General features: G+C 46.0%; 1 long non-coding RNA gene across 2 annotated transcripts in view; it reads left to right on the top strand.

The window, feature by feature from the left end:
- Positions 1–457: 457 nt before the first annotated feature.
- The window catches only part of LOC140699478 (uncharacterized), a 48572-nt gene continuing 30137 nt past the window's right edge, over positions 458–18892 (top strand). Inside the window, exon 1 of one of the 2 annotated variants that reach the window (XR_012077682.1) lies at positions 458–548. This is a non-coding gene — a long non-coding RNA (uncharacterized lncRNA). Of the gene's footprint in view, positions 549–14840; positions 14968–18892 lie in introns of those variants that run through there. The other variant, XR_012077681.1, reaches the window with a different exon arrangement.

Here is an 18892-nt window from a genome sequence, read left to right as displayed (position 1 = left end):
TGTCTTTGAAATCAGACACGGTTTTGAGCCACCGGAGAACACAAGTGCAAGTGCTGGAGACGGCTGGACAGCGGCGAGGAGGCGTATTTTTATGGCGCCTAAAGGTCACCGTTGAGGTTCCCACATGCACATCCTGCACGCTGTGTGGCTGGGGTTTGGGAACGACTAGGTCTGGAGCTGGAGAACTCGGAGAGAGGTCACAGCCAAGGCGCTTCCCGGCTCCCTCCTGCTGCACTTGATACCTGGATTAAACAAAGAAAATTGTGTTTGCCAGGCTTGCGAGCTGAAGTCACACGATTCCGCGTATCATGCAGCACTCCGGAATCCCTACAAGGCCTCATCAGCAGGTGTCTGCTGCCCACCACGCGGAAACAGCCGTCCGCCGGACTTTTCAGATCAAAACGTTTAGCACTGAGTTGAAAAACCATGTGATGGTCATGGATTTTGTGAAGAGGAACTGGTTTCCCTCCCAGAGAAGAGCCAAAGTTTGTATCATCCATATGTATCAAGGTCTGAAGACAGCTGAGCAGACAGCCAGCAGATACGAGGTAAGGCTGAATCTGGCCGGGGAGCAGTGGGTGCACACCTAATTCAGAGAAATGGAGTGTTGCTTATCAGACAGACAGCTCAGATGTTCTATCTGGTCTAATAAATTAATCACTGGTTTGTAGTTTTCCCCAAGGGATTTGGGAAAGACACTCTCATCTCTTAATTTCTTTCAGTTTTTGAAATCTGGGGAGTGGGGAGCATATTGGATGATTGTAATTGACACATGACACACGTCTGCATTTAAAACATTTAATACTGCTCCAAAGAGTTGGATAATTTGTATCCACATTTAGAAACTGCAGTACATTTCTGTGAGTTAAATATTCTTAGCTCTGTATGTTTGCAATCATCTGTCTTAAAAAAAATTCCTATTTGTTTCCTAATGTGTTATGAGAGAGAATATCTTTGCCTTGCATTAAGTTAACATAGAATGATTTAAATTATGCCAGTAAGAGTGGACTTTTATTTTCTTGAGGGTGAGCTCTTATTTTCAAGCCAAAACTACTTTTTGTGGGAGGAAAAGGGAGAACTTGGGAGATTTAGAATGTCAAAGTGAGATAAACACATTACTCTGAAACATATTTGTATTCTGCAACTAGAATAAGCCATGAGCAGTGATCCTTCAGAAGGTAAACACACACGAAATCTGATCAGCCCTTTATTGTATATGGAATAAATTATAAATGACAATGTAATTGATTCCCATATAGCTCACTTACCCATCCCTTTTGATAAATGTAACATGCAAATTGCTAATGTTTTATGAAAAGGTAACCTTTCTGAATACTGATGCTTTTACTAGGAAAGACTTCCCGGGAAAGCTGGCAAAAACTCTAGGTCTTTTGTTCCCCACACTGGGCACCCTTGTTCCAGGGCAATGTCAGAACCTGTTCTGCAGGGTTCAAGGCTGGCTTCTCCCAGTGCCAACCCTGGGGTTGTGAATTTCCATGTTCACAACGGAGACATAAAGGCCACAGAAATAATGGCGTTAATTAAATTCAGTAATGGTTGTTCATTAGTTCATTGCCCAATCAACCAGAGCAAAAGGTGTGCAATTAGAATATAATTGAAGGAAACCAGAGATGTTATTATTCACAAGTAATTAATCGGATGGGGACAGAATTTTTATGATTGTATAATTTTCACTGAGGTTATTTTTCAGTCTTCCAGAGAGAGAGAAAAACTTGTTGAATTATATCATCTGGCATTTTAAAAGAGTGTTCATGGCCCCATTGGAAACTCTAAATGGCAAAGAGCAACTCTTGTGTTCCCAGTTTTTGGTATGCATAAAACATTCATTCCAAAAGCGACATTGATGGTAACAATGTGGAAAAGTGCATCTTTGTAGAAGATTGTACAAAACATCTAGTGTACTGACAGTCACAGCTACAACATTTTGTGTGTGTGTGTGTGTGTGTGTGTGTGTGACCCAACTCCCTCCCAACCCCCATTACTAAATACAGCCAACCATTGAGACTGCGTGCCTGCTGTCTGCATGACCTAGAGCCTAAATCTTATTAAAGTGAGTTTCAGACCCACAACAGTCAGTCTGGTCAGCTGGTCAGTCCTCACTATGTCTGTGATTTGAAAAGTGGTCCAGGCAGGACCTGCTTCCTCCGCTCAAGGGCAGGTTGAGTTTGAAAACCATAAGATAGGATCTGTGCCTCCTGTCGCTCCACATTCCCAGCTCTGTTCTTTTAGTAAATATTTAAGAATTTAAAATAGTCCACGTCCATTGAACTGTTCTTCGTATTGTAACCCACTGGGGCATGTCAGCACCATTTAGGTTAGGAAACCCAGCAAGAAGGCAACTTCCTTGCTCGATTTCCAAGCTGAGCTGACAAGAGCCCAATTCACAGCCTCTGCGTCCCGTTAGACTTGGCCCCGTGACCCCTTCCCTCTTGAAGACTCCAAGGCCATTGGCTAACCTGCTGGGGCCTTAACCGTAAAGTACCTGATGGGGCGAAAAATGAGCAAGGTCACTGGAATGACCTTTCAATGTGCAAAGTGCTGGACGAAGGAAACTGGCTGGTTCTCCAGGAAAAGTGAGTTTGGGAGATTTTGTTTCTGTAAAAACCTTATGGATTTCAATCCCTTCCCAGAAGGACCTACAGACCTGCTTGAGTTGAGTTTAAGGGCTAAGACTGGCTTTTTCTAAAACTGTGGCCTGAGTCCTGTCTGTGTTAATGCTTGGAGATGCTGCCTCTTATCTGGGACACACAGGGACCCAGCCTAACTCTGGCCCAGGGGTGGTCCAGCCACACTCATTCCTTTACTTCAGTTGCCTTTTAACACTCACGGCAAGCAGATGTGTGTTGCCGAAAGGCAGCTGGGGTTGGAAACAGACGGTGTTGAGGGTGCTGAAGATTCTGGTCCTCACGTTTGCAAAGCCTCCATCCCTGTGGCCTCCAGAAAGCCCAAAACGATTTAAAAACACAGTATGTTAAAGGCCTTTCTCCTCCTGCCTACGTACCTGATAAATTTCAGACACCAAACCAGCCATAACTGGGCAATGAGATTTGAGTTCTGGCCACAGTCAACATCGCAAGCATGGCCACATTCTGAGATTCTCTGTGAAGCAGAGCATGGACGGCTTCCCTGATGTTAGGAAGCAGGGAAGCCACGTAGAATTCAGAGATGTGCTCACATCTCCCAGAGTCTGAATGTGAGCCGGCATCCGATAATTGATTGTCGAGACCTTTCTGATGGTCGGCACAGGCTGGGGCACGCCACCAAGTCTCACCCATCTGTCTTCCTGGAGGTGACAGTTTCTACTACATTTCCTCATTAGATGAATCAGGGAAAGTTTGCATCTTTGGTAATCGCCATTTGGCCATGCTTTTCCACATTTATCCAAAACTGTTTCATTTTCATCTCCTCTTCCTGCTCATCCTTTTTGTTGTTGTTGTTTGGATTTGGCTGTGGTGCTCAGTTCTGCCTGAATATAACCATCATGGCAAACTTTTATTTTTTATATTTATCTATTTGTGTGATATGCAAAAAGTTGTACGTATTTGATGTATACAAATCGTTTTGATGAGTTTAGTTATATGCTCAAACCCGTGGTGCCCTCAGCACAGTCAAGGCACTAAACATATCCATCTCTAAAAATTACGTGTGTTCTTCTGCCTGTTGCTTTTTTGTTTGTTCTTTGGTGGTAAGAACATTTAACATGAGGTCTGTCTTCTTAATGCATTTTGAGATAGTAATACCATATTGTTGCCTGTAGGCACTACGTTGTGCAGAAACGCGCTAGTACTTGCTCATCCTGCATCACTGAAGCTTTATACCTGCTGAGTCGCACCCCCCACCTCCATGGCGCCCTCCCCAGCCCCAGGCAACCACCATTCTATTTTCTGCTTCTTTGAATTTGCCTGGTTTGAACACCTCATATAAACAGAGTCGTGCAGCATTTGTCCTTCTGTAACTGGTTTATTTCACTCAGCATCATGTCCTCTGGTTTCATTCATATTGTCACCAGTGGTGGGGTTCCCTTCTTTTTTAGGGCTGAGTAGTACTCCAGGGTGTAGATAATACATTTTCTCTATCTGTTCATCTGTCACTGGACATTTGGGTTGTTTCCTCATGGTGAACTTTTAAAACTACACGTGCCTGAGGCCCAGCCAAGGCCGTTGTGACCCAGGGTGAGTGTTTGATGCTGTTGTTGTCCTTTATAGAGCATTGAACTTCGTTCTGGCCTCAGGTTGTGTTACTTGGAAACACTTTGATCCTTCTGAGACTTCCTTTTTGGCAGATGTTGGTCTCAGGCAGTGCTTCTCAGTGTTGTCCCCCAGAGGATATTTGGTAATATCTGGAGACATTTTAAAAAATGTTTTAAAATTTTTATTTATGTAAAAAATTGTTTTTTATTGAAGTGCAGTTGATTTACAATGTAAATTTCAGGTATATAGCAAAGCGATTCAGTTATACGTACACATATCTATTTCAGATTCTTTTCCGTTATATGTTATTACAAGAAGTTGAATATTGTTCCCTGTGCTGTACAGTAGGTCCTTGCTGTTTATCTGTATTTTATACAGTAATGTGTATCTGTTGATCCCAAATGGAGATGTTTTTGATTGTGACAACTTGGGGCAGATGTTACTTGTACCTACCGGGCAGAGGCCAGGGCTGCTGCTAGACATCCTGCAGTGCGCAGGACAGTCCCTGCCCCCAGAACAAACAGCCGCTCAGCCTGTAAGGAACCCTGATCCGGGGCTAAGTCAGACCCACCATTAAGACGTGATCTTTTGTTATTTTATTTAAATGGAGGGACTGGGGATTGAACCCAGGACCTCGTGGGTGTAAGCACGTGCTCTACCGCTGAGCTGTACCCACCCGCCAAGGCATGAGCCTTGTGAGGACGCGACTTAACGTCCTGTGTGTGTGAGACCGTTCCACCAGGGCCAGAGGGAACACAACTGTCCCAGCTCTGGCTGGAGTCCTGGCAGGGGCTGGCTTCCTACTTATGGAGCTTCTTTTCCTGGATTCGCGTAATTTCCCTTAAGCACGTGCAGATCAACATTCAGCCAGAGACCGCGGGCCCCCCTGCAGGTTGCTAGGACTCTCTTTCCTTGCAGCTTTTTGTTATTTGGCCTCACAGATTCCAGCTGCCTCAGCCTCTCTGAGTCCTCACCTCTGCCTCCTGTGCTCAGTGAGGCCCCGGGCTCTCTCAAGTTTCACCTTCCCAAGACACGGCCGGGAAGCTGCCTCTAGGGTGGGAGATGGTAGGGTTCACCCTTCCCGTTCCCCCTCCCTCCAGGATCACAGCCGCACATCACTTGTCGTCCAGTGTGTGGAAACAGTGGCTTTGTACGTAGCTTTTGTCTGGTTCCTGCATCGCGGCCGGAAGCAGACGTGGCTCCCCAGGGGGTTTTGATGTCCCGCTAAAGTTGAGAAACGCCACTCTGGGCTCCGATGAATGTTCTCCAACGGCTGAAGTGAGCCCTTAGGTCGTGCAGAATAAAAGCCCTCAAGTTTTAAGTGCTTGGGCCTCAAGACAAGTTTATTCAGGGAATGAAAAAGTTGCTTGAGACCAAATAGGAAGTAAAACAAACATCCCCTTTCTTCTCACAGTTATCAAAGGTGCAGAACAATGTACCTAATTCCTAACCAAGCTGGAGAGATTTAGCCAGATCAGAGTCTTCCCAGTCTCGCTTTTCTTCCTGAAGACTCGGCCTCCAGCAGTGTTTTTACTGGGATGTGCGGGTGGCTCTGGCTGCAGTGAAGGCGCCGATCCCTGCAGAGTGAGGAGGGCTGAGAAAAAGCCATTTCACAAAGGATAATAAATCCTTCAGTCAGCTTTGCTACCGAATGAACAGGTCAGGATCCTCGGCCTCCTGTCCGGAGCCTGCCTCCTGCCTGAGAGTGTGCCTGGTGTTCCTCCCAGAGTCTCCTCGCAGCCTCAGCCACTCATCCTTTGACGATGTCTGGTAGCCTCTGCCCAAATGCAGGAGGAGGGGATCCAGAAGGCCAAAGATGGAACGACCATCCTCAGGAATCGATGCTGCCCGCTCACCGGATTCCTCCAGCCCCTCTGTGCACCTGCCAGTGGGAGGCTGGTTGTCAGGGGACAAGGTCCTGAAGAGGCACACTCTTGCACATCTCAGGGGTCTGAGATGAGTTTTGTCAAGTCAAGAAGCACACCTGGTGACTGAGGTCTCCGAGTGAACTGCACCGTGAATGGCTATTTCAGGTGTAGCGCAAGTTGATCCCGAACATTCATAGCCAAGTCTCATGAGATCTGACATCATTTTGCCCAACTTCCACCGGGAAATTGGGCATGGATGGGGGGGCCATGTCCCACATTTCAGCCAAACCAAGGCGGGGGAGATGGTCAGTGGAAGGTGGTGGTGTGGCTAAGAGCGAGGGCACTGGATGGAGTCTTCCTGGGGTCTTGTGGCTGAGTGACCTTGGCAAGTTTCTTGACCTCTTTGAGACTTGGTGTCCTCACCTGTGTTCATGACAACCGTGAGGCCGTCTAGCTTACAGGGCTGCTGGGAGGCTTAAGGGAGATTACCTATACAAAGACTGCGCCTTGGGCCTGGCAAGGAGGCAGCATGACATGAAAGTGATTCATCTTTGACGTTTAAGTTCCAGTGTGCCTTTTTCTGCCATCCCCAACTCTGTCGCCGAGCCGTGACATGAAGACATGGCCCTCGGGCCCAGGCTAATTGTGACCAGTGCTTTGATGATGCTGTCTCTGTGCAAGACGACCTGTTTAAAGTGGGTGGACATCCCCTGCCCTCCTTCTGCACACTCAAAGCGCCAAGGGACAGGGACTTACAACCTTCTATACTCTTCGCTTATTAATCTCCATTCCCCAAACAGCTCAGAGATTACTCACCAAATTGTCTTTGAGCTGAACGGACAGTTTCTACTCACAGCCCACCCAGTCCTGTGGTCAGCAGCAAATCCCATCTTTGACCAAAGACTGTTGACAATGTAAGTTCACACACATCCGAGTCCTGCCTGGTAAAGCCAGAACTGAGCCGGGAAGCATTAACGGGGCATTTTTCACATAAGGTGCACCCTCCCATAGAAGACTTCCTAGGATCCAAATGACGTTCATCACCTCGTGGAGGACTGAATGGCTCTTACACGTTAGCGTCCTGTAGAATCCTCAGGAGAACTTTCTAAGTAGACCCGTGGGCTCCGAGAAGGCTGGGGTCCAGAAATCTCTATTTTTAACATGAAAACCAGGGGATTCTGATTCAGCTCTGAAACTTCGACAGGTCTGAAACTTTGATCTGGAAGTTTCAGACCAACGTTTTCCAGCTGCATGAACCAAGGAGAAGATGACCGAGAAGCCCACGTGAACTGGCTGCGTTGAAAAGGCTGGTGTGGAGGGCGGGGGGGGGGGGGGCGGGATTTGGGAGGAGAGTGGCTGGACCACTGTGTGCGAGGAGAGCAGAGATGGAGATGGAACAAAGGGGGCTGTGTTGGTTGGTCCCTGAATTGCCTCATTGATCCTGACCACAGCTGTGCAAGGCACATGGAGCCCTATTTTTCCAAAGAGAAAATTCTGTGAGGCCCAGATGCAGGCTGCACAGAGACACAGTTAGGAGCGGAGAAGGAAGATTCTGCCTTAGCGCCACCCTGCTCTGCGGCTGTGTTTCTTGCATGGTCTTGGGGGAGAAGAGAGGGAAGCAGCATGTGCTCTGATAGCAGAAGCTGGGGACCCAGGGCACTTCGCAGTCGGCCCCAGAGAGTCACCTGTGGCAGAATCTGGTGGGAAGAGGCAGTTAGAGTCCCACTGATCCTCTCTCTCCTTTGGCTTTAGGCATCTTTCCTTTCCGTGGCTTTTTCACTAAGCATCTCCTTCCATTCTTAAGTCCCACTGGGTTCTCAGTCCCCTCTGATTTTGCTGTCCCAGGTTCTCGCCCCTCTTTGGTGGAGGATATGAGTTAAAGAGGAAATATTGGGCCAGATTGTTTTAAAAAATGTACGAAGTATCTAATGTGTGCTGTGCCCGGTGCTGGGGGCACAGAGGTCCCAAAGGCAGGGTTTGTCCCCTTCACATCATCTGGTGTGGGGGGGCAGCCATTCTGACGAGTGCCACATCTGGGTGTCCACACGGAGCTCTAGATCCAGAGGACTCAGCAAGGGGAAAGCCTTGCGCACATGCTCTTCACCGCGGATTTGACGTTCCCCGTGGCCGGCAGGGAGAGTGAGGATGTGGAGTAAGGATGGAGCAGGGGAAGACATTTCAGGCAGAGGGTGGCAATTTCTAGGTGGTGGCACAGGAAGGCAGACCCTAAGCAGAACCCAGTAACCTCTGGAATTCCAGCTAGAATTCACAGGACAGAGTTCCCGAGAGGGGGGACCAGGCAGAGAAAGAGCTCTGGAAGTTTGTGGCAGTTCCCTTGAGTCTGTGGCTGGAGACCAGTCTGCTCTGTGAAACGCCACGAGGCCAAAGAACCACTGGCAAAAAGGGAACGGTTGCTGGGCAGCTACGAGATGAACAATTCTCAGCGCTCACTCAGGGCCACGGATTGTTCAAGTCTCCCACTATCGAGGATGTAGGGACCTCGTTGAATACACGGTAAATTCAGTAGAGATTCTGGAAGGGTCATGCCTTGGAAGTCTGCTAAACTAGTCCTAGAGTAAAGGCTTTTCTAGACCCATCCTATAGCAATTTAAAACACAGCCCTAGAAAAAAATCCAGCTTTTTCACAAGTAGCTTAACTACGCACCAGAACAAAGTCCAACACTCTTCAAAAGATTACAACAGCAGATACTAACTGTATAAGATAGATAAACAACAAGTTTATGAAGTTTATAAATACACGTGCAGCACAGGGAACTATATTCAAAATCTTGTAGTAACTTATGGTGAAAAAGAATATGGAAATCAATATATGTATGTCCATGTACAACTGAAGCGTTGTGCTGTACTCCAGAAATTGACACAACATTGTAAACTGACTCTACTTCAATAAAAATATATATAAAGTTTAAAAATATTACAAAAAATCCATCAAGCAATAGTACAAAATTAAAAACATCTGGCATCCAGACAAAGCCTACTAGATATTCAAAGAAGCAGGAAAGTGTGATTTTAACCAGAAGAAATTATGATTAATAGAAGCAGATTCATAAATGGATGGAGAGATGATAGAATTAGCCAGCCAAGACTTTAAAAAGCTATTATAAATACTATAAATATATTTCTTCCCCCTTAAATTCAAGGGTTTAAGGGAAGATATTACCATAATGGGAAGAGAAGTAGTTGATATGAAAATAAGCCAAATAGAGCTTGCAGAGAAGAAAAAAAATGACACTGTCATACTATCTGAAATGGAAGTTTTGCTAGATGGGATTAACAGCAAATTGGATGCTACAGAGGAAAAGACCAGTGCAACTTCTAACTGAAGACAAGAGAGAAAAAAGGAGAAGGAAGAATCTCAAAAGATCCAAGATACATACAATTAGACGCTCAGAAAGAGTGAGGATGGGGTGAGAGCAGAAAAAAGATTTGAAGAAATAATGGCTGGAAATTTTCCAAATTTAGTGGAACTTATGTTAAAGCATTGCTTGCCAAGGATAATATAAACATGTTTATAGTATATATCGTCAGATATATACCATCAAGATTGGCCCATGGCGCACAATAGTGTGTATTTCCGTGTTTCCTGACTTGGTGGACCACAGCATCCCTAATCGGCGTTCTCCAGTCCAAGGAATATGATTGTTTTCTTGTGCTCACTCTGCATAGACTAACTGAGGCAACGTGCTTATGTGCTTATGACTGAGATAATGCCAATTTAGTGTAGGATCATAGACAGTTTCAGCTCTGATTGGCTACTTAAAAAAAGCAAGACAATCTGGCAGACACTACCTGTGTTACTGAAAGCAGGTTTGTGTGCCCGCTGCACCATGAGGCCAAACAAACTGAAACATCGGAGTTTGGAGCAGAGAAAGGTTTACTGCAGGGCTGATCGGGCAAGGAGGACGGGGTGGCTTATGCCCAAGAAAACCCCGAATTCCTCGAAGGGTTTCAGCAAAGCATATTTAAAGGCCAGATAAGGGAGGGGGTCCTAGGGCACGTGATCAGCTCAATTCTCTGATTGCTGTGGAAGTAACAGTGGAGGTCAATGCTATCAGCCCCTGGGCGCCAGAAGGTCTGGGGGCCACATGCTCTTGATCATCAAGTAGTTCACTTCTCCCCTTTGGTGGTGGTTTTAAGCATCTGGAAAGCTCAGGAAAGACACATGGGATACTATTATCCGGGTCCTTCAGAGAGGAGCTGCAGCAGAGGATATGGGGAAGGGGTCTGACCCTGGAAGGCCCCCCAGGATCCTGCTTGGTTACACTCGTATTATTCTTCTATTGTTGCAAAACAAATTATCACATAGTTAGTGGCTTAAAAAAACACCTATTTATTATTTCACGGTCTTGTAGGTCAGAAGTCCTGGTGTGGGTTAGCTGGCCCCTCTGCTTAGGGTCTCTCCAGGCTGAATCAAGGTGTTAGGTGAAGCTGTGATCTCATCTGCAGCCCGTCTCCTCTTCCAGGATCCCTGGTTATTGCCAGAATTCAGTTCCTTGTGATCGTAGGACTGAAGTCCCCATTGTCTTGGGGGCTCTCAGCCAGCACGCTCAGCTCCTAGAGGCTGTACTCAGGTCTTTTCCATGTGGCCCCAGCCATATGGGTTTGTTTGCAGTTCACAGCATGTTTGTTTGCCTCTTCAAGGCTGGCAGGACAATCTCTGCTGCTTTGAATCCCTCTGACTTCTTTGAAAGATACACCTGATTAGGTCAGGCCCACCCGATATGGTCTCTCTTTGATTAACTCAGCATCAGCTGATTGGCAGCCTTGATTGCATCTGCAAAATCTTTTTGTCATGTAACATAATTTAATTGTAGAGGTGATGGCCCATCATCTTCACAGGTTCTGCTCACAATCAAAGGAGAGAGAACATATGGGACATGGGCCCCCAAGGGGTGGGAATCTTGGGGGCTACCTGAGTATTCTGCTTACTACACTGTATTTAGCATTTTCGTGTCAGTGCGAAAAAGGAAATAAAAGGAGTCCTTGGAATTGGAGGCACATAGGTTTGAGCCTCTGTCTGGGAGCTTTGTAAGGAAAGGGGCCCCTAGTCTATTCTTGCTCATGACTCTGCCCCCAGTACCAGGTCAGCCTTCAAGAACCATTGTGGAACATATGTATGAATGAATGAATGAATAGACAAAAGTGCATGAGGTGTGTTTTAGAGGAAAACCTGAGGCCAGGGTGAATAATGGCTGATGACTTTGCATAAGGAGCTTCCTCTGATTGGATGCATACGTTAGGCTCCCTTCCAGATTCACTCATCTTTTAGTGACCGACAGACAGACAGTCAGACAGACAGACATCAGCTCTAGTTTGCCTAAATGAAGCTCCAAAATAGAAGTCACTCCTTTTACTCCCCTTTTCATTAATCAAATTCCAAACGAAGAAATTTTTTAATTTCCTCTCTGAGTCTAATTTATATCCTTTCTCCATCCAGAAAAGACTCTGAGACAGCTCCCAAAATAAGTATCTTGGAAAACATCCAGGATTAGGAGTAATGGTGTATCAGAGAAACAAACAGGGCTGAAGACGAACGGGGGGATTCTTTTCTGAAAGTAGCCAACAAATTGCTTGCCGTTTTGTATCAAGGACAAGAAGCCTCTTCCCAGCAAAGCTGCCCGCGGTCAGTGGTGAGGGAGTCGGCTCCTGAGCGGCCACCCAGAGGTGGCTCAGACCCTCTGATCCAGTCCTCCCTTTAAGAAAGTTCACGAAACTCATTGTTTTAGCTACAAGTAGCTCCTCGGCTCCTCAGCGATGAGTTCGGGCCGCTGCTGGCTTCTCCGGCTTAGCGGCTTTGCGATGCTCTGTAGCTTCAGAGGAAGGCTGTTGAGTGGTGATGGGCTCCTCTAGGTGTGTGGAAGGGCCTGGGTCTCGGCGGATGGACATGCAGAGGGCCCCCAGTGCACCGGCAACGCATGTGCTCAAGTCCATGTCGTGTGCTTCTCACTGTTGATGTGACACCCACGAAGGCAGCTTTGTCATGCTGCTGCTGCGTGCGAGCCCCTGTGAGGGCCGCCAGATGCAGGGGACAAAAATCTGAAGACTTTCCCTGCAGTAGTTTCACAGTGAATGGCCACTGACTCAGGTTTGGCTGGATAATTTGTGGGGAACAGGACAAAAATGGACATGTAGTCCCTCATGGTAAAAAATCCATGCAAAATGTCATTTAAGGCTTAAAGTATGTCCTTTCCCATGGTTTCTCTTGTTTTGCCTCAGTGGTTTTTATTTGCTATTTCGTGTTGGTCTCAGGAAAGAAAAATTAAAATTTTAAATGATGACCGTGAACTTTACTGTTTGTCTTTAGATTGCGTAATGCTGAGTTCGACACAAACATAAAAGCAATTAACTCATATCTGGAATTACTGAAATGATACAATTTTCATTTTTTAAACTCATCCGTGCAGATATGTATTCTTACTAGAACAATGAAAACGCTGCAAACACCAGATCAGATTTTAATCTCATTCCTTAGTATAAGCATATTTTGCCAACACTCCCTGCCTTCAGTTACTGATGAGTCAGGAGGGACCAAAAGGAAAGGCAACTGGGGCTGCTCTGTCTGTCGCTCTCCTGTTCCATCATTTTCAGCACGAGCAGTCGGCTAACACAGCGGCGTGACGCGTGAGAACGGGCGTGAGGGGCTTGCGCGTATTTGTGTTTCTCGGAAATCTCCAGCCCTCTTCCTGCACTTGAAGTAAGTCTGGTTCCAGCAGAAAGCATGGCCTCCCGGGGCTGTCAGCCCTTGGCTGACTCCATTTTCGGGGCAATTTGCTTACTTTGTATTCACTTTGAGTCTTGCTGAACTCCCACCCGTCGTAGGTTCACCCGAATTCTGTGATCCCAGGGCACCCGAACACTCTCTGTGGACGGAACAGCAAGGAAATCTACAAACACACACGTTGCCCACGTCTTTCTGCTCACATGCGTTCTCTACTGTCCCCTGGGGTTTCTCTACAAGACGCCAAGTTCGCAGATCAAACTATTACAAAATTCAAGGTGGTGCAGGCCATAAAGGGAAAAATCGGGTAAGCTGGGCTTCGTCGACATGAAAGACGTGTGTGCATCAAAGCGCCCTGTCAGCCGCGCGGAAGGCCGCCCACCTGCGCGTGGGTGGACCTCGGGGACCTTGTGCCGAGTGAGATAAGCCAGTCACGGAAGGACGTACCTTGTTGGACTCCACTGTTCGGAGGCAGCTGGAATAGGTAGATCCGGAGACGGAAAGTAGAGGGGTGGCTGCCAGGAGCTGGGCGGAGGCGGGGAACGGAGAGTTATTGTTGAGTGGGAATGGAGTTTTGGTTTGGGAGGGTGCAGAAGCTCTGGAGATGGGTGGTGGTGATGGCTGCACAACGTGGTGAATGGGCTTAATCTCACTGAACTGGACACTTAAAATGGTAAATTGAAAAATATATATTTAAAACTTTTTTTGAGCTCTTATTGATTTTGCACATTTTAAAAATTCTTTTGTTTTCTTTTTTTTTTTTTTGAGGAGGGGACTAGGTTTATTAATTTATTTGTTTGCTTTTAATGGCGGTACGGGGGATTGAACCCAGGACGTCGTGCGTGCTAAGCACACACTCTTTCACAGAGTTGAACCCTCCCCTCCAAAGTGGTAAATTTTATATTATGTGTATTGTACTGCAATTTATGAAAAATTCAAGAAGGCGATGCTAAGCCAACACATGGCCCTCCTGGGTGCAGAATGGGAGCAACAGCAGGGGTCTCCTGTGAGAAGCTGGCCCTGCTCTACCTTGTGTCTATAGATGCCTAAGGCGGGGCTTTTTCACTAGGTGGTGAGATCCGTGAGGTCGGGGTCCCTGTCATTTCTCTCGCTAACTCTGTTTGTTGAATTGAAACTCTAAGCTAAATTGGAGCTTATCCATGATACATTAAAAAAAATCATCCTTATTAAGGTATAATTTACATACATTAATATTCATACATTTAATAAGTGTGCACTTCATTTTGTTTTGACAAATGCATACAGTCGTGTAACCAGTACGAAGTCAGGAGGTAGGGCGTTTCCACCGACCCAGAAAGTTCCCTTTTGCCCTCTGTGCTCAGCGTTCCCCGCAGCTCATCCCTGGCAACCACGGCTCTGCTGCTTCCTGCCACTTTGGTTTTTCTGGTCTGGCATGCTCTGTAACTGAAATCATGCAGTATGCAGTTTTTTGTGTGACTGTAATAAGTTTCTGCTACGACTTTGGCATCTTAATTGAATAGATGATGTTCAGCTGAGGTGGCAGAGGGGTGAGGGCTTGGGCCCTGATTCAAGTAAACTTCAATTTTGATCCTGACTCTGCCCCTTAATTCCGACTTTGATGAACTCTTCTTGTTTTCAGCATCAGTTGCTTCATACCTGGGATGGGTTTAATAAATTTAGTGTATCTGTCGGGGTGGAAGGAAGTGGGGTAACAGGAAGACAAGGCGGTGCTCTGTTCATCATACGATCATAGTAATGTTAAGTTGTTTATCATGTTGCTACTGATGTTACTATTAACCATAATACTAAGGAAGACATTTCCTCACCTCTCAGTTGGGAGCCCAGTGGTACCTTCCTTCTGGAGTTGCCATGGAGATTGCATAATCCCTGTGAAGCATTTAGCACAGTGCCTGGCACGCAGTAACCGCTGTGCCATGTAGCTGTTACTGTCTTTCCGTTACAAAGCCATTAAGGACCCTATTCTGCTATTTCTCACCAAGTAAAAGTCATCACTTCTAATTCTGAAAAGGAGTGAAAGTCAGCTGAAAAAGGACTCCTTTCAGATTGCTTTCTGTCAGTCTGGCTAAAAACAGTTGTGAAAAGCAGTCACCAGTGTGAGATAGGCAGCCCTTTCCCCCAGGCCCAGGGGAGGAGCTCCTGTGAACAGGTGAGCCAAAGGACAGGAGATACCTCCATCCTTTTCTTCTTTTTTGTCTCATTTTCTTTGGAGGAAGAGAAGCGACATCAATTGAGTTAACGTTGTAGGGCTGAGTGGGTGACTGAATTCGCAGAACTTTCCCAAGTGTTCCAAAGTCAGGGTAACTTTATGGCATTCGATGTTGAAGTATTTCAAGCAGTATGGGACTCTGACGGAAGGAAAGCAGACCGTGACAGTGAACAATTAGCAGGGGAAAAAGCTTCCACAAGGTACAAGAAATGGATTCAGTTTCTGGAATCATCAGCTCCCACTTTAAAGTAAGGAGAAAATGTTGCAAATGATAGGAAACATAATAGAACACACTGAAAGGAAAATTCAAGGAGTCAGGGGAAATCTACCTCTTTGATATACAAAATAGTTCAGCTAAATTTGACTTTGCAACTGGGTAATTAACATGCCTAGATTATGGTGTTATTTCCCCCACCCCCACACCTGATGTTTGCATAAAAATCTCCAGCCACGTGCTTCATCATTGCTGCTCCCATTTACCCCTGCAAACAGGCAGAGGCTGAAGTCACTGGTTGGAAAACAGAGTGAACTCTCCAAAGACCCCCTTCTCAGTAGGCACCCAGGGTAGTCTGTCTTCCTCTGGGAGTCTTATGAGAGGAGGAGTGATCGAAATACTATATCTTCTTTACATCCTGATTTGTCTTATTTTCAAACCAGAACCCCACCACACCCCCACCTTGAAAACCAAAGTGAAGGAGAAGCAAGGAGGGCTCAACTGTAGCATCTTTGTTCAGATGGTAACAAGGGAGCCATCCCACCATTTGCAATCAGATGAGGGAAATTATCTCGGTAATAAAAGGCAATTGAGAACCTAAATGAAAAATCTAATGCTTTTCATGCTGATTTATTCTAGATTAGAAAAAGTTAAACCAGATGTAAACATGCAGAGACGAAGCATGAAGAGGGCATCGCAGCAGAGCGATAAATCTCAGTTTTGAGTCATTATAGGTGCAGGGTTGCGTTCACCAGAAAATACACCATTGATCCATAAACTGCTCGGACATTAATTATTGTTGCAGAAGAGCATTCGGAAGATTGAATGCAAACATCTCACGCTGGCAAAGAGCAATCATTCATCTAGTCTGGCCCTGGAGAGTGTATCCCAGACCCCAGAGGCCACGTTAGCCCATCGGCAGTTCAGCCTGGATCCATCCGCATCACGTGCTTGTTATCCGCCCTCTAGTGGGACCTCCAGCACCCCCAGAGAAAGGCACTGGGATGCTGAGAAGAGATGGCCCTCTTCCCTGTTTCTCTGTTGGCAGACTTCCACAATGTCTGCCATTATCCTCATTATCCCCAAAATGTCTGCCAGCCAGAATCCATCCTTGGTCTTTGACAAGTTCAGAATCTCTCCTCTGTTTCCCTGCCATTGAGGCAGGTGTCCAGAAGAGGCAAAGTGGAGGAGGGGGTGCCTCTGTGTAGGTCTGGAAATCCCTGTTTTTCACCTCTCTCTTCTTTCCTGGGACATATGAAGTTTCAGGCCCTGTTTTACTTGCTCAATGCTTTGCAAAGTCCACAAGCCATCTCTGCTCCCTCCCTCACCTCTGTACACACCTGCACACGCACACACGCTCATGCTAATCTGGGGAATGCTGAGAACACTAGTTCTGGTTGTTAGTCGCTCTGTGATGTACAGCAAATTACTGAATCTCTCCACACCCCAGGGTCTGTATCTACAAACAGAGATAATGTCTATCTTGTGGGGACTGGATGAGGGATATTTGGAAAACCTTAACCCAGAAGCAAGTAACTTCATTAAATATCTGTGGTACCAATCCACAATCCACCGTCCAAAACTCTTGGGGCCAAATGTAATTCAACAGTGACTTCGTAATTTTATTTCAGAAAGGTGGTGCTGCCTACCACTCCCAGTGGGATCTGAGGCAGCACCCTGTAATTAAGCTCACTGATGTTTCTGCAATAAAATGTATGAATATTCACATGAAAGGGGATAAATTAATGTCATAAATAGCCTCAGGTTAGTTCAGGTAAGTCTTTGCTGTCAGATTAGTTTTCTACAAACTCCTAGAGAAAAACTCAGCTTTCAGAGCCTCCTGGATTTTAAAATTGCACGTGAGGGATTGTGGGCCTGTGGTGAGTACTCAGCTATCTTGACGGGAGAGTCAGCAAACAACAAACCCAGCGCAATACAGTAACGTATTTGCTCATTAGAACACGGCTGTTATGGCAGGACTTGGGAGGATCAAATGAGAAAATGTGAGTGGTTTTGTAAAGCATTTAGTCTTATACAAGTGGAAAAGTTCCAGTATTATGGCACCTACGATGTTCAGATCTTGCTAGCACACAGCTTTTGGCTCCTGATGGAATTCATAGATCAATTTGCTGTCAATGTGATCAACATCCTCGCTGGCATCAGACTTGACTACGGGATTTCTGCTGGCGGCGGTGTTACTGAGTCCAAACTTGTTCTGCTTGCCACACGACAGGCCAATAAATTGGGAGACGAGGTGCTGGGGCAAGGAATAATGACTTTATTCGGAAAGCCAGCAGACAGAGAAGATGGCAGACCAGTGTCCTGGAGAACCATCTTCCCCAAGTCAGAATTCAGGCTCCTTTTATACTAAAAAGGGGAGCGGGTGTGGGTGGTTGTTGCAAACTGCTTGGAGTTGGAATCCTTTATTCTTGCAGCTGTCCACGTGGGTCAGGTCATGATGTCCCTGTAAACTTCCGACAAGACAAATGTTATTTTCCATTCTGCAACTTTTTATCTTTATCTGAATGGGAAAGTGTGATACCTTTATAGATCAGAGCCTTGAGAACGGGCTGTCCTGTACATTTCAGGCTATAACCATATTCTTTTACAAAAGGTGCAGAACCAGCAAGACTAAGCCCAGGAAACAGAGCTCAGGGTTAATCTAAAGAAGCACATCTGATATAAAGTCAGGTTTTTCTTCCCTGTTATAGCGGCGCTGGGCAGGTTGGGCTCTGTAAGGTGGCGGGTGGTGAGGTGAGGGGAAAGGAACGCCAGACCAGGCTCAGGAGGGCTGGTGTAGGTGCCCGAGCCACCTTCTTCTTGAGCATTTATGTCTCTTACCCTCTCTGAGCCTTGGTTTCTTTGTATAAAAAGCTCAGTGTGTCCTGGCCACATCTCAGGGACTTTGTAGACTTCAAAATGAGGTGGTGTGTATGAAAGAGCTTTTGCAGACTAGAACATTTCCTATGGTTGTGAGGTATTATGATTCTTTTAATGTGCTTGATCCTGATCATAGTTTTCTGCTCCCAAGGAGTCATGGTAATTTCCTGGGTTCCAGTCTGGGCTCCTTCTCTTGCTTACTAGGTCTGTGTGACTTCAGGCAAGTTACTTAACCTCTCTGTGCCTCAAATTCTACTTCTGTAAAATGGGAATAATTTCTCTCTCAGAGTTGTCATAATTGCCTGGCTGCAGTGAGCCCTCAGTGATTGCTCCTGGTGTGACCCCAGGCTTGGAGTAGGCTCAGCAGCCTCTGGGAACAGAGGTGGAAAAGAGGTCTTAAGTCTTTCCCTCTATTGTGTGGCCTTGGTGAATTACTGTTGCTGTTCACTAAATACCACACTGATGGCCTCAGAGGCCTAAGAGGGGGCAAAGTCTTGAATGGACTGAGTTAGGAGTCGCTTAATGATCACTGCTGTTGGATCCTTATCTGACACCATGTACAAAAATTAACTGAAAATGGATCAAAGACCTAAATGTAAGACCTAAAACTATAAAACTCTTAGAAGACTAAAACTATAAAACATAGGACAAAGGCTTCAAGACATTGGATTTGGCAATGATTTCTCAGACATGACTCAAGAAAGCATAGGCAACAAAAGAAAAAAATGGACAAATCAGGCTTCATGAAAATTTTAAAAATTTGTGCATCAA

This window comes from Vicugna pacos, chromosome 11 (assembly GCF_048564905.1).
Source record: "Vicugna pacos chromosome 11, VicPac4, whole genome shotgun sequence".
Lineage (NCBI taxonomy): Eukaryota > Metazoa > Chordata > Mammalia > Artiodactyla > Camelidae > Vicugna > Vicugna pacos.
The sequence above is the reverse complement of the archived record's forward strand: the minus strand, read 5'-3'. Positions and strand labels throughout refer to the sequence as shown.